Here is a 12,463-nt window from a genome sequence, read left to right as displayed (position 1 = left end):
ACTGCTTGCAAACAACAACGTTCTGTTGCAGTCTCCCAAAATCCCAGAAGCTTTGAGAAGTTTCCAAATGGCATTATGACCAGTTATGAAAGAATAATTCCCACTTACTGTAAAAGCCCCCAAGACTTAAGAGGCAGTAAAGCCCTGCTTCACACAAGAACCACATGTAGCTAAATCTGAATGGGTATGGAATGGTGCTGTGTTATAAATAGAAGTGGTTAGTGAAGCTTTATCAGTCATGCTTGGCTTAATTATTTGCAGTCAATAACGTCATTGAAATATGATTACCACTCCCTGGCACCAGTTTTGCAAGTGCAGAACTGGAGCTCTGAGGCTGCACGGGCCTAGATGTTGAGTGTTTAATCTGTGGTAAGAGTACAGAAAATCTAAACAGACAGACTATTGAGATATTAGCTGCAAGAAAGTTTAGACATTACTTCAGAAGGATTTTGACCAGGAACAAAATCTACTGAATATGTCAAGCTCTTCATCTCTTTGTAAATTGAATCAAGGGAGTTTGAGTGTGTGTGGGGTCTGTATGTGTTTACTGTGTGGAATCAGAGAACATTGCCAGTAGTCAGATATAAAGGTTATAATGTTAAAAAGCACACAACCCAAAGCAAAACTCTCCTTTTTTTTTCTGAGCCTTGACATACCTGGAAGCGCATTTCTTTGTTTTTTTTTTATTATTATTTTCTCTATACTGTAACTTAAAAGTCTTGTAGGCTTCATTTTAAACCTCAAACTTTTTTGATGCCAAGATTTGATAAGGAGAAGGGAATAGTAGAACTTTGTGCTTTCAACAGCAAAACCAAGAGACTAGGAGCAGATATTTGATTTAGCCCCAGTATATAAAATAAGAGGCATTGGTGAAGCTCAGCAGGTTCCTTTGATGAGGGCCTCTGAGGAGTCTCACCTGTAACCAATTTATCTCCTGGGTCAGGTTGCAGAACATGTGAACACAGACAGTACTCTTTTGTGCTTTGTTCTTGTAGTTTGTAATTTGGAGTTCAGTCTTAACAGATGTGATTTTTTCCTGTCTTAATGTTGGATAAATGAACAATTGGGGAAGTACTGTTTTACTTGTGCAGCTTTATTTCCTGAAAACTTGGACTTTGTGATATGCTTGGCAGACTGCTCTGTGTCATGTACCTGCAGTTATGAAGCTAAAGAGATGGGAACTTGAAGCAGCTACAATACCAGGGTAAGTAATCCATTATTACCTTTCCTTATTGTAATTTGTACTTCTCAGATCCTAATTATTATTGATCTAGTTACTATATGGCTCATTGTAAGGCATACTATGGTTAACCTGTCTTCTTACAACACATTTCTTCTGCTTGCTGCTGTACATAATGTTCTATTTAAGTCCTTGCCCTCATGGTTTAGGCTCTACAGGGATGTAGGAACTTACTAGTGGCATGCTGTATTCCAGTATGTATGGTGTTGCTGCTCAAGTTATATCTAAAAATAAGCTAGCAAAAGTTACTGTGGTAACTTACTCCTTTTATCCACATAGAACTGGTACTGCTAATGGGAGAAGTTGTGGTATCTTCTCTGTCTAAGGAGATTTCTGACTATGTAATTCCTATAGATTTGGACAAATGTTCATTTTGCACACCCTTATTTATCTCATATCTGCAATAATCTCCATTTGAAATATCTTATTTTCTTCTAAGCTGATAGCCTACAAATATTTACTTCTAGACATTGCCTATCAAAACTGCATAAATGTGTTATTCCATTGTTCACACACCCCACCTCTAATATAAAGAAATTATATTAATTGCCCACTAGTGTACTCCTCTGTGTGGGCACAGTAGGATTCTTAACTGGCATTTCTCTCTCTTATTTTACTATACTGAGCTCTTACTCCCATTTTCCCATTAATTTAACCCATAAAAATGTGCTATTTAGTACAATGCAGAGGTTATCCAGTCTAGAATCCTCTGTGCTAGGCCCTGCTCATACTAATAGGAGAAAATTTCTTTCTTGAGGAAATTAACATGAAAGAAACCCAAAATTCAGGTCCAACTCCCACCAAAAACTAGGTAAAAAATAAGGCTGCTGCAAATAGGGATGTTGCCACAGGGTTTTGGGATGGGCTGAGGTAATGGGGGACAAGTGTTCCAGAAAGATAAATATAAGGGAAAAGGTCATGTGTTAGACTGGATAGGGAGGCTGAGAAGAACAAGCTGGCTGTTTTTCTACACCTTCAAAATATTGCTGAAATTCAGTTTAAACAATATGTAGAGTTTTCAGAATGTCCCTGGGCTTTGATTTGTGATTATTATTAGTACCTGATTTCTTAAAATGCCTTGTCCCCAGACTCAGGCAGATTTTGTATACTAACTAATAATAATGTGAGAAGGCATAGGGAGGCCCTGTACCTGTTTGAGCTTCAACATGGTTTCTGGAGATGAAGTGGTGTTTTAATATACAAATTTTTTGGGGGAAAATTACATAGCTATGAGGCTCTAAGGCATGATTATTAAATTCTTTGTCTTATTTTGGGGGAAGTGCATTTTGCTCTAAGCTCTTTAAAAGTACTTTAAATGTATAAAGCTAGTTTTAGTGCTTGCTGAATGTGGTACTGATGCAAAGCAATAGGTACTCCTATAAACCAGCATATTGTGTGCATAGAGGGCTGATCAGTTTACTATGCAATATTTTGGCATTGAGATTCCTGTAAAACCAAAAAGTACTAGTTATGTTAATTGTGATCTTATGTTGCCTGACGTTAAACAGATATTTGGAAACTAGCATAAGGGAAAGGCACCAGGGTTAGGGTGTCACCTCTAGTGTGGTATGCCTATTAAACAGTAAGGATGGCATTACCAGATGCACTCTGGATTGCTGGCCTCTTGTTTTTCCAGCATTGGCAAGCAGAAATACATGGGGAAGATTTGTGCTTAAAACCTAACTTACGTTGGATGTATCTAGAGAGAGCCACCGGGGTTGCTCAGAGGGAGAAGGTTGTTTCAGGTTTGACAGAGAAAGCAGTTGTACTACTTAGAACTTCCAGGGAGGAGATGCAGCAGAGGGATGTGAATTGCATCAAGAAGGCCCATGGGCTAGAATGATCTGAGTACAAGCCTGTCATGAGTTTTGTTATTGCTGCATCTTCATCTGTAATGTGCAATTATGTGCTCTCCAAAATCATCAAAGACAGACTTTTATGGTAGTTTTGTGCTCAGGCATGTGGGAAGATGTACTTCACAAGGCTAATTTATTAAAAAAATTAATAAGTAAATGTTTGCATGAATTATGCTGATATTGAAATTGGTATTTATCACTCTCCCTGAAAATAAACTTCTTAATTTTTATAGAATTGCTGAATCAAGTATTTATACCTATGTATTCTACAATGTATATGGGATTTTTTCTTACATAAAGCAATCCCATAGCTTTTCGGAAAAAAAACATTGTCTTAAGGATTGGTTCTCTTAGCACCCCGCTGTGCATTTGTAAATTAACTTGGACATAAAATTGTGATAAGAAGTCTTTTAAAATTGGGGAAGCATGGGGGAAGCTGAAACTAGTTGTTCTGGAAATAGTATTTTTGAAAAGAATTGAGAAGGCAGAGTAAGCCCTGGTGCTAAGATTTCCTAAACATTTCATTGGAGGCTGGAAAAGGTTTGTTTATTGATACAATTTTCTAGTATGTAGGAAGCAGCGCTCCTGGAGAAAATGGAGAAATTTGAACGCCTTGGTATCATTTCCATAAATGCAGTGTGATTCCCAAGCTGCAGTCCTGTTTTTGTACAACATTTATTTGGGTTGAAGCACTCCTGGATGCTGAGCTTTAAGAGAATTGTCTCTTCCTTTGTGCCAGGTTGTATTTTGTTTCTTTCTTATTTGTTTTCCTGTATATATGCACTCTTAATAGTATGTAAGCAAGTGGTTTCTATGTTGCATCTAAGAGAAATTTCGTCTTCTATCTTTCTGATAAACTGTCTGATGAAATTCCTGATTCGTTATAATCTGCTGTAAGAAAATATAGTTGGAGATGACTGGCTGGCCCATGACTGGCAGTGGGTTATAGAAACATATAGCTGCAAGGTTGTATTTAGAATTTGAGATAGTACACTGCAACCAAACAATAATTGGACTGTAACAATTCTGAAATTAGTTTGGTCTCCTTTCAGTCCCCAATAGGTAAAATGCTTGGCTGTTTGCTACAGCTGGCAGTAAATAGTAGCCTGTGGCTCTCCTCTGGTATCCACTGGGCTCTCTTTTGTATAGACTCCCTTCTTCTCCTTGAACTAACTTAGCAAGCCAACAGGATGTTTCTTGAACTAAGGAGTAACTTGGACATTGTCCTTTTCTCCTGTATCCAGTGCACGGGTGTGTCTTGAAAAGACTATTAATTGGCTGTTATTTTGCACAAGGGATTCTCAGCTGCAGAAATATCCCTTTATGGGCCTCTGCTTGCTTACGTAGTTCAGAGAGGCCTTGGGGCTTCTTTGACCTAGTTCCCTGTATAGATAAATGGGAGTACTGCTCTCAGGCTCAAAGAGTGCCTTTGTTTATAGTTTTCCTTAGCACAGTGGAGATATGTGACTTTGCTGGTCTTGGCAGAGAGAAAATGACAGATCAAACCGTCTTGCTCTCACTGGTAAGATCTTTAGGATGGAACTGCTCAGTGTTGGAAAGTATGGCACAAGTTTCATTATGGTGTTAACTAAGTCTATTTAATATGGTGTAGAATGTCAGGATGTCTACAGAACTAAAGCCTTTATTCCATGTCAATCCAGATAACACAAGATTTATTCTGAGCAGCAGTTTTCATGCATATAATGTTATAACTGACCAACATGAATTGTTATTTCAGTGCTACATACACAGTTCAATGTGGAGCACAGAATACAGTATTGTGTCTGAATTTTATAATTTATAATATAATTTCATGACTAGTGCACCTCATACACAAAAAAAAAAAAAAACACCAAAAAAAACCAACCTCCTGGCTAAATAGAAGCAAAAAAAGATGTCTTAGTTCTGCTGGATGTGAATATTAGCTTTGTGTGTTTGTTTTAGTGGTGTAGTTAAGGTGGCTCAGGATAGAAAGTGTAAAGCCAATTTTCAGTTCCACTGACCCTGACTCCTTAAGGTTTACTTTATCACTTGGAGCAGTCTGCCTCAGTGAAGAGAAGCTTGTTATTGTGTTCTTAACTAGTTTAACTTGAACTTGAACTCAAATATGAATTGAACTGCAGTTTCACAGAGGTAAATATAGCTAAGCACATTTTCCTAAGCTATGATAGGCTGGAGAGCCTATAGTATCCTTGTAGCCAGTTAAGAAGTGACTGTGTGCCTACAGCCTAATCACTAAGCGCTATGGACAACACCATCATGTGATTGTTTCCATAAAACTGATTTTACATACTGTAAACCAAAAAGTGCAGAAGTTCTACTGCACAGGCCATTAGTAGTTTCGTTCAAATTTAAGGATAAATTTATGTATTGGTAGGAAACTGTAAGAGTTGTGCCCTGTGTATCGGAGAGCACACTGTCTGATTAAATGCGGTGTTATCAGCACTGCAACTCCTGCTTTGGGGTAGAAGTCTTCCTGAGGGACAAAGAAAACTTGCTACATTCCATGAGGATTAAAGAGAGAGAATTTGGGATGTTTTCTGCTAGGCCAAAGCTTTTTATGGTTAGTTAATACACAGGTTAACAAAGAACAATCAGTAGGTCATTTCATTAACTGTGTCCAGTTATGAATTATTAAAGAAGTCTCAAATGTTTGATAGAAATTAAAAGCATCTTTATCCAATGCTGATAATAAAGGAAAAGCCTGACTTTGTCCACTTGGTTATGCTGGCTTCAGGAATACTTCTTGACCTGTGTGTCTAGTGTGTGATGCGAGTATGAGCTTCCTTTGTGTAAGCAGTGAATATCTCCATAGAAAAATAAGGCTGCAAAGTTGTGAAATAGTTGAAGATGAAGCTTTTCTTGGCTTGGCTAGATGAAACAGTGGTATGCACTTGGGTAGAGTATATAGCACTTTCTACATAAAGCTTGTGTGACCTGATATTTTTAAAGGTTCACTGTAATGTTAACAGCTAATGCTTATTTGTAGTTTATTTCATATTTTTTTCATTTGTAACAGCATCTTGAATATAAACTGTGAAACTGGCTCCCACTGAGTGCGCTTCCCTTATAGACAGTACCTGAGTGTGTATGCAATGCCCATGGTTGTCATTCTCTTAGATTGCCCTAAGAACATAGTGTGGCAATGGTACAAGAGTTTAAAAAACTTTTCTTTAAATATTTTCTGGCAACACTAATCTGTATGCCTTCATACTCCCACTAATCTGGGTGGGAGTAGCTGCAAATGTTTGAGGCATGAAGAGGCTTAATGGAAGAGTAGAAATTATAGGTAAGCAGTAGCTACACTTGCTCAGGCTGAGTATGAAGCTTCAGTTCTGCTCTATTGGCATTCACAGGATTGCATTGCTGTAAATTTTGTTTCCCGTTGGTATGAAGTGGGAATACAGGATGACTCTAAGATACCAGTGTCCTGTACAGCCAATGTACTTTTAATGCCAAGGAGAATTATTCTGTCATTAATATTTTGATGCCTTTAGTGTTTATTATGAAGGGCATGATGGTCTTGACCACATTATTTCCTTTGCTACTTTTTTCCCTTCACTTTGACGCTTTTCTATATAACTTGTTATGCAACAGCCAAACGTGAGCCAAAAAAAGTAGGAGTTTAGAGATCGGCATTGATTTTTAGTGTTTAACTATTTTTCTTGGTGGGTGGAAAATCAATTATATTAAACATCAAGCATTTCCATTTTGTCAACTTGGGCTAAGGCAGAGAGTAAATCTTCATTATTTTGTCATATTGAGGATAAAACTTGCAAAACAAAACAATTGCATGTTACTCTTCGTACCTACCATATGGCTCTTTTAAAAATGTAGTGCCTCATAGTTGTAGTAAGACCTCTTTTGCATTCAGTATGTCTTTGGACTGATGCTGCATGGAGCAGCTAGGTGCAATGAATTTTTCTTGTTAAACAGACTTGGCACAGAAGTTTGTTGATGGTATGGCAGTGTTGTAACGCTGCCTCTGTTAATTTTTTTTAATCAGCATAAATCTGGTATGATTAGAAAGTCAAGGGTGCCACACAGACTTATGCTAGCTGATGGTGTCATCTCCAAACAAGACTTAAATTGGGCTATGAGAGTTACGTAGAAGCTGAAGCAACAAGGTACATGTTGCCCTCAGCTCTTTGGGTTGATAAGGGGTAGATTGGGACTGGCATGTGAAGGTATGACTTGGTCCACAGCCTTAATAATAGGTATGATTAAGCTCTCTGGTGGCAACCTGGCACTGCAGTGGTGTTGGTGTCTGGCAGTTTGTGTGTATATAATAAAATACCCTCATCTTTTCATGTAACAGCACTGCATGAGAAGTAGTTCCCTGAATTTACTTTAAACAGTGTTTTGGTTTCACTGTGAAATGCTCCCACACACAGTTTTACAAGAATGTCTGTCTTCCAGTTAGGCAGAGTAGTAACTGAAGAATTCCCCTCTCCCATTACTCCTGCCCAGTGGGGGAGGACAGCACATTCACAGCAGGATCTTTCTTATGTTGATGTGTAGGTGGAAGTGCCCTGCAGCCAGATAGTGGCTCTGTGAGAAAACCCGAGCAATAAAATATTTTATGTTTTTATCCACCCCATTATTCAACAGAGATATTTCTGCAGGTGTGAAGTGGCTTCTCCAGCAATGCTTCCCTCGGAGACAGCACAGTGAGAGAGATGTTTGGCACTGTGAACAGAGAGGTCAGACGGCTTAGGCTGTCTTTTCAGATTTGATACATTTTCTGTGCTGCTTTGTGGCAATGCATGACCTTGCTGTTGTTTCTCCTCCTGTTTCCAGAGAAGAGGATAATTGCATATTATAAATATTGGAGTTCTGGCACTGGGAATTCACTTGGGTGGTAGCACCTCCAAATCTGGGGCTCCCACTTTGAAAGCAGAGGCAAAACCATGGAATATAAACAGCTGAACAACTTGTTACTTGAAGGAATGCTCTCGAGATGTTCAGGGTCTACCCAGTGTCTCATGTGAGATGTTAGTCAAGTAATAAACAGTTATTTCTTACAGTCAACTGGAGTGTGATTCTGTCTTGCACAGAAACAAGTCCCTGTGCTTAGGAACAGGACTAGTGCTAATTTAAATGGTTCTTGCTAGTGGAGCCAGGGTTTAGCAGTGGATGATGTCAGTTGTAGTTATGTCTGTCAAAAGAGAAAATGTGTAAGGCATAAACCCTTTCTACTTCTGTATTAAAACGTACAGAAATCTGCCTCTGAAGTGAGGCAGATGCCAAGCTGCCTTAAATCTGGCTCATAAAGCCAAACCTTACCCTTAGTATCCAAGTTATCCGGTTAATCCCCCCATTTCAGAGAGAGAATGATTATTCATGCAGCTGTACTCTTAGTGTACAGTCATAACTACTTCTCAATTTTATGCACTGGCTGCAGGACAGCAAAAAAAACCCTCTGTGTAAATGAGTCAGTCTTGGAGAACTTGCCTCGTTATTGACCTCTTACCTAGTTTGTTCCCTTTAGATTAGCTCTGCAGTAATGATGTTTCACCACGGACATGCACATACTGTGTTTTAAGCACCTAAGCTAGTGCTCGGATGCTTACTTATAGAGAAGCTTTAAAGCAGCATCTTGTTCAGGTGTTCTTGGGGTCCTTACTGTTTGTTGAATAGCCACAGACTCATTTCCTCAAATAACAAAACACTCCTCTGAATTGCTGGCTATGGTTGACTGGAGAAGGGGAAAAAGAGAAATCAGCTGTCTTCTGTGACTTAACATTTATTTGATCAGGAATAGCATCTTATTCCGACTGCAGGCAATGAATATCAATGAGGCAGTAGCCAGATGTTAATGGAGCAGTGCCATGAACTGCCCAGGCTCTATCATAGGCACTGAAAAACAAGATTGTCTGGCTTATCCATGAAACCTCTTGAGAGAAGCAGCTAGGTGTTTCCATAACTTCATACATTTCAGTTTTTAAAAGACTGAGCTGTCAGTGTGATTATTTTTTATTTATTTATTTCAAGGTAGTAAACCAGTTTATAAAACTTACAAAATGGGATTTCCTCTGCATTTCTTTCCTCCTCATTCCATCTCAGCTGCCTTCTTCATTATAGGAGTATGCAAGGGAAAATGTGGTCTTTGGTACTGCTGGTTTTTCTACTAATCTCCTAAGTAGATGCCTAGAAGAAAGTGAAGCCACTTCATTGTGTCTTGCTAAAAGTACTATCTGGGATGTCCTGTGTCATCTTCAGCTGGTGTGATTATAGATTACCCCTCTCTTCAATGTTCTTGATAGCTTTCATGATGGCCTCTGTAGCTTGTAACCTAGCCCACGACAGTAAAGTAGAATGAAATACAAGTCTAACCTTCCTTAGAGCAGCTGTGTGGCCACTTGGAGCAGCTGTGTGGCCACTTGGAGCAGCTGTGTGGCCACTTGGAGCAGCTGTGTGGCCACTTACAGCTGTGCAATGTGTCTGGGAGATGCTGCCAGCTATGGAGTGATGAGCTCTTGTGATTCATCAGTTGTTTAAATGTTATGTAGGTGGAGAAATGGTGATGTGGGGGACGAAGCTTTGAGACAGAGGATTACTGGGACAAAACCACTTCATCAAAAACTAGCCTGCCTTTGTGCTGAGGCCTGGTACAGTTGCCATCTATGTAACTGAAACAGCCTTCAGCCACCTGTGTGCTGTAGGTAAACAAATTAATTCCCAGTGAAAGCCTCCTGCAGCAGAAAAACAGAAAATATAGCTGGTGATACTATCATCCAGATGAAGTAAAACACTTAATACCTGACTGCTTATATATGACAAATTCAAAATATTTTACTTTTGGACTGAGTCTTTAAATGGAAATATATTCTACTGTGGGTGTGGGAAACATTGTTATTTTAACTCCTTTCTTTAAAATATTTTCCTGATTATATGGTGTTCAAAAGATTAATATTTTATTGATCTAGTTTTATAGTCTAGTAAGACCTCAGGTAGTGCAAATCTTTAGTGCTTATTCTAGATCTTGTTAAATCAAGAATTATGCCTTTAAAAGTTCTCAAAAGTACCCTTCCTCAATAAACAGTTTTTAAATGATACAGAGGAGACAAAATGGAACACTAATAAAATATTTTCTGCATGTTATGGTATTTGAATAAAACTAACTTTTTTTTTAACTGGGAATTATTTCTAAATGCTTCCTCTCTGTTAGGATTGACTTGAATACAAAACCAAGTTTGTGTTTTAGTTATGAACAGAATATAGACAATGACAGTTGTTTATCCTCATATGAAATTGAATTATAACATATGGAAAAAGTAGAGGGAAAAAATCCATAAAGTGTTTCAGGAGAAAGACAATACAATGCATACTGTTTTTGCTTCCCTGAGTTAAAAAACAAAACAAAAGCCAACCACCACCAAACCTTAAAATAAACAGATAATTTTGCCTGCAGTGCTTCCTTTTCCTGTTTTCACCTGTATTATTTCAAGTCTTCTGATTTAGACAGGGAGATAATCTGGTCTCGTTACTTTTGGCTATAATGTTATTATTTACTTTTCCATGTTTATTTTAATATGAATGTTTTCTGTTGTCGTGGTTTAAAACCAGGCAGAGGGCTCGTTCACTCACTCCCCCCCTTCTTCCCCTCCCCCTACTCCTGGAGGGACGGAGAGGAAAATCAAAAAAGAATGCAACTCCCATGGGCTGAGATAAAAACTGTTTAGTAACTAAGGTATAACACAAATCACTAGTGCTACCACCAGTAATAACAATGATAAAGGAAATAACAAGAGAAGAGAATACATCGCCTCACCACCAGCCGACTGATAACTCGCCCCCCCCCCCCCCCCCCCAGCCCGACCAAGCACCTACCCATACCTCCTCCAACTCTGTCGTCTCCCAGCCCTTCCGGGTCCCTCCCAGTTACATCCTGGGCATGACGTGCTGTGGTATGGAATACCTCTTTGGTCAGTTTGGGTCAGGTGTCCTGTCTCTGCTTCCTCCCGGCTTCCCCTCCTCCTTGGCAGAGCATGAGGCTCACAAAGTCCTTGACCAAACCAAAACATCATTGTTATCAGCTCTGTTCCCAGGCCGAAAGTCAAAACACAGCACTGCACCAGTTACCAAGAAGGAGAAAAATGACTGCTACTGCTGAACCCAGCACACCTGTAAAGGTGAAAAAAGTCTTTAACATACTTTAGTAGTGCTAGTCATTGACTTCAACATAGAATCATAGAACAGTTAGGATTGGAAAGGACCTTAACATCATCTAGTTTCAACCCCCCTGCCATGAGCAGGGACACCTCACACTAAACCATGCCACCCAAGGCTCTGTCCAACCTGGCCTTGAACACAGCCAGGGATGGAGCATTCACAACCTCCCTGGGCAACCCATTCCAGTGCCTCACCACCCTCACAGTAAAGAACTTCTTCCTTATATACAATCTAAACTTCCCCTGTTTAAGTTTTAACCCATTTACAATCTTGTATGTGCCTTAAATCTTTTAAGGAAGCTCCCACTATTTTCTTAGCCAAGCTAAGGGATTTCTGCTTATCTCAAACTCCTCTGCCAGTATAAATTCTTGTTGTGGACCTGGGCCTTTCCAGCACTATGATATAAATCTGGGTCTTAGTCACTGAACCCTTAACTCTATTCCCACCCTAAACTGTATAGCCACATAACCTAGGAACTGGTTATGGAACAGAGGCCTGCAAGGGACATAATCCAGATCCCAAGTGATTCATAGCTTTCATCCTAATCTCTTGACTCTTCTAGAATTCTTTTTTGCAGCTATGTCTGAACTGAAATTTTATTTTAAATATTTCCTTATTACCCTTGCTTATCCTATGGATTAAGTAGTAAGTGTTACTCTTGTCCGTGTATTTTGATTTTTGTTCAGTTTGAGCTTTCAGAATCAAGGGCTGATCCTAAAAACCTTTTGTAGCCTTTGAAGTTGTAGTCTTTGATCTCCTTTAAGATTCCTGTAGGATGAAGTGATTACTTCAGTTTGGGGATCAAGGTGCTTTATGTTTCAACTCTAAACCAGTGTCAAATCTGTCTTTAACACACCCAATGCCAGACTATGCCATGAACTGTGTTTTATTTCTAGTATTTCCCTAAGCTGCCCAGGGCCTCTATACAACTTGGCTCTTCTCTCAGCCTGTGCTCTCTTAAACAGCAAATCTTACCCATACTTCTTGCCTGTCTCTATATCAACGTCTTAACTCACTTGTCTACTGCGCATGACCTTTGCAGTGTTTCAAAAGGCTTTGCTATAAACACAGTCCTTCAGCTGATCCTAACCCTGCTTTTACCTCTAGCTTTAACTCCTGATGGTACTAGCTTTTCCTCTTTAAAACCTCTAATTTTAAAGTGAGGGTGACAAGATAAATCTAGCTAGTGTTG

The 12,463-nt window shown here is 39.2% G+C and overlaps 1 long non-coding RNA gene across 1 annotated transcript in view; it reads left to right on the top strand.

Moving 5' to 3' along the window:
- The first annotated feature begins 350 nt into the window (after positions 1-350).
- LOC134161430 (uncharacterized) overlaps positions 351-12,463 on the top strand; it is a 69,413-nt gene continuing 57,300 nt past the window's right edge. The window contains exon 1 of the long non-coding RNA XR_009963974.1: positions 351-1,204. This is a non-coding gene — a long non-coding RNA (uncharacterized LOC134161430). The remainder of the gene's footprint in view (positions 1,205-12,463) is intronic.

Source organism: Pezoporus occidentalis, unplaced genomic scaffold (genome assembly GCF_034315485.1).
Source record: "Pezoporus occidentalis ecotype Australia unplaced genomic scaffold, CSIRO_AGI_Poc_V1 ctg173, whole genome shotgun sequence".
Taxonomy (NCBI): domain Eukaryota; kingdom Metazoa; phylum Chordata; class Aves; order Psittaciformes; family Psittacidae; genus Pezoporus; species Pezoporus occidentalis.
This window is presented reverse-complemented; position numbering and strand designations above follow the sequence as displayed.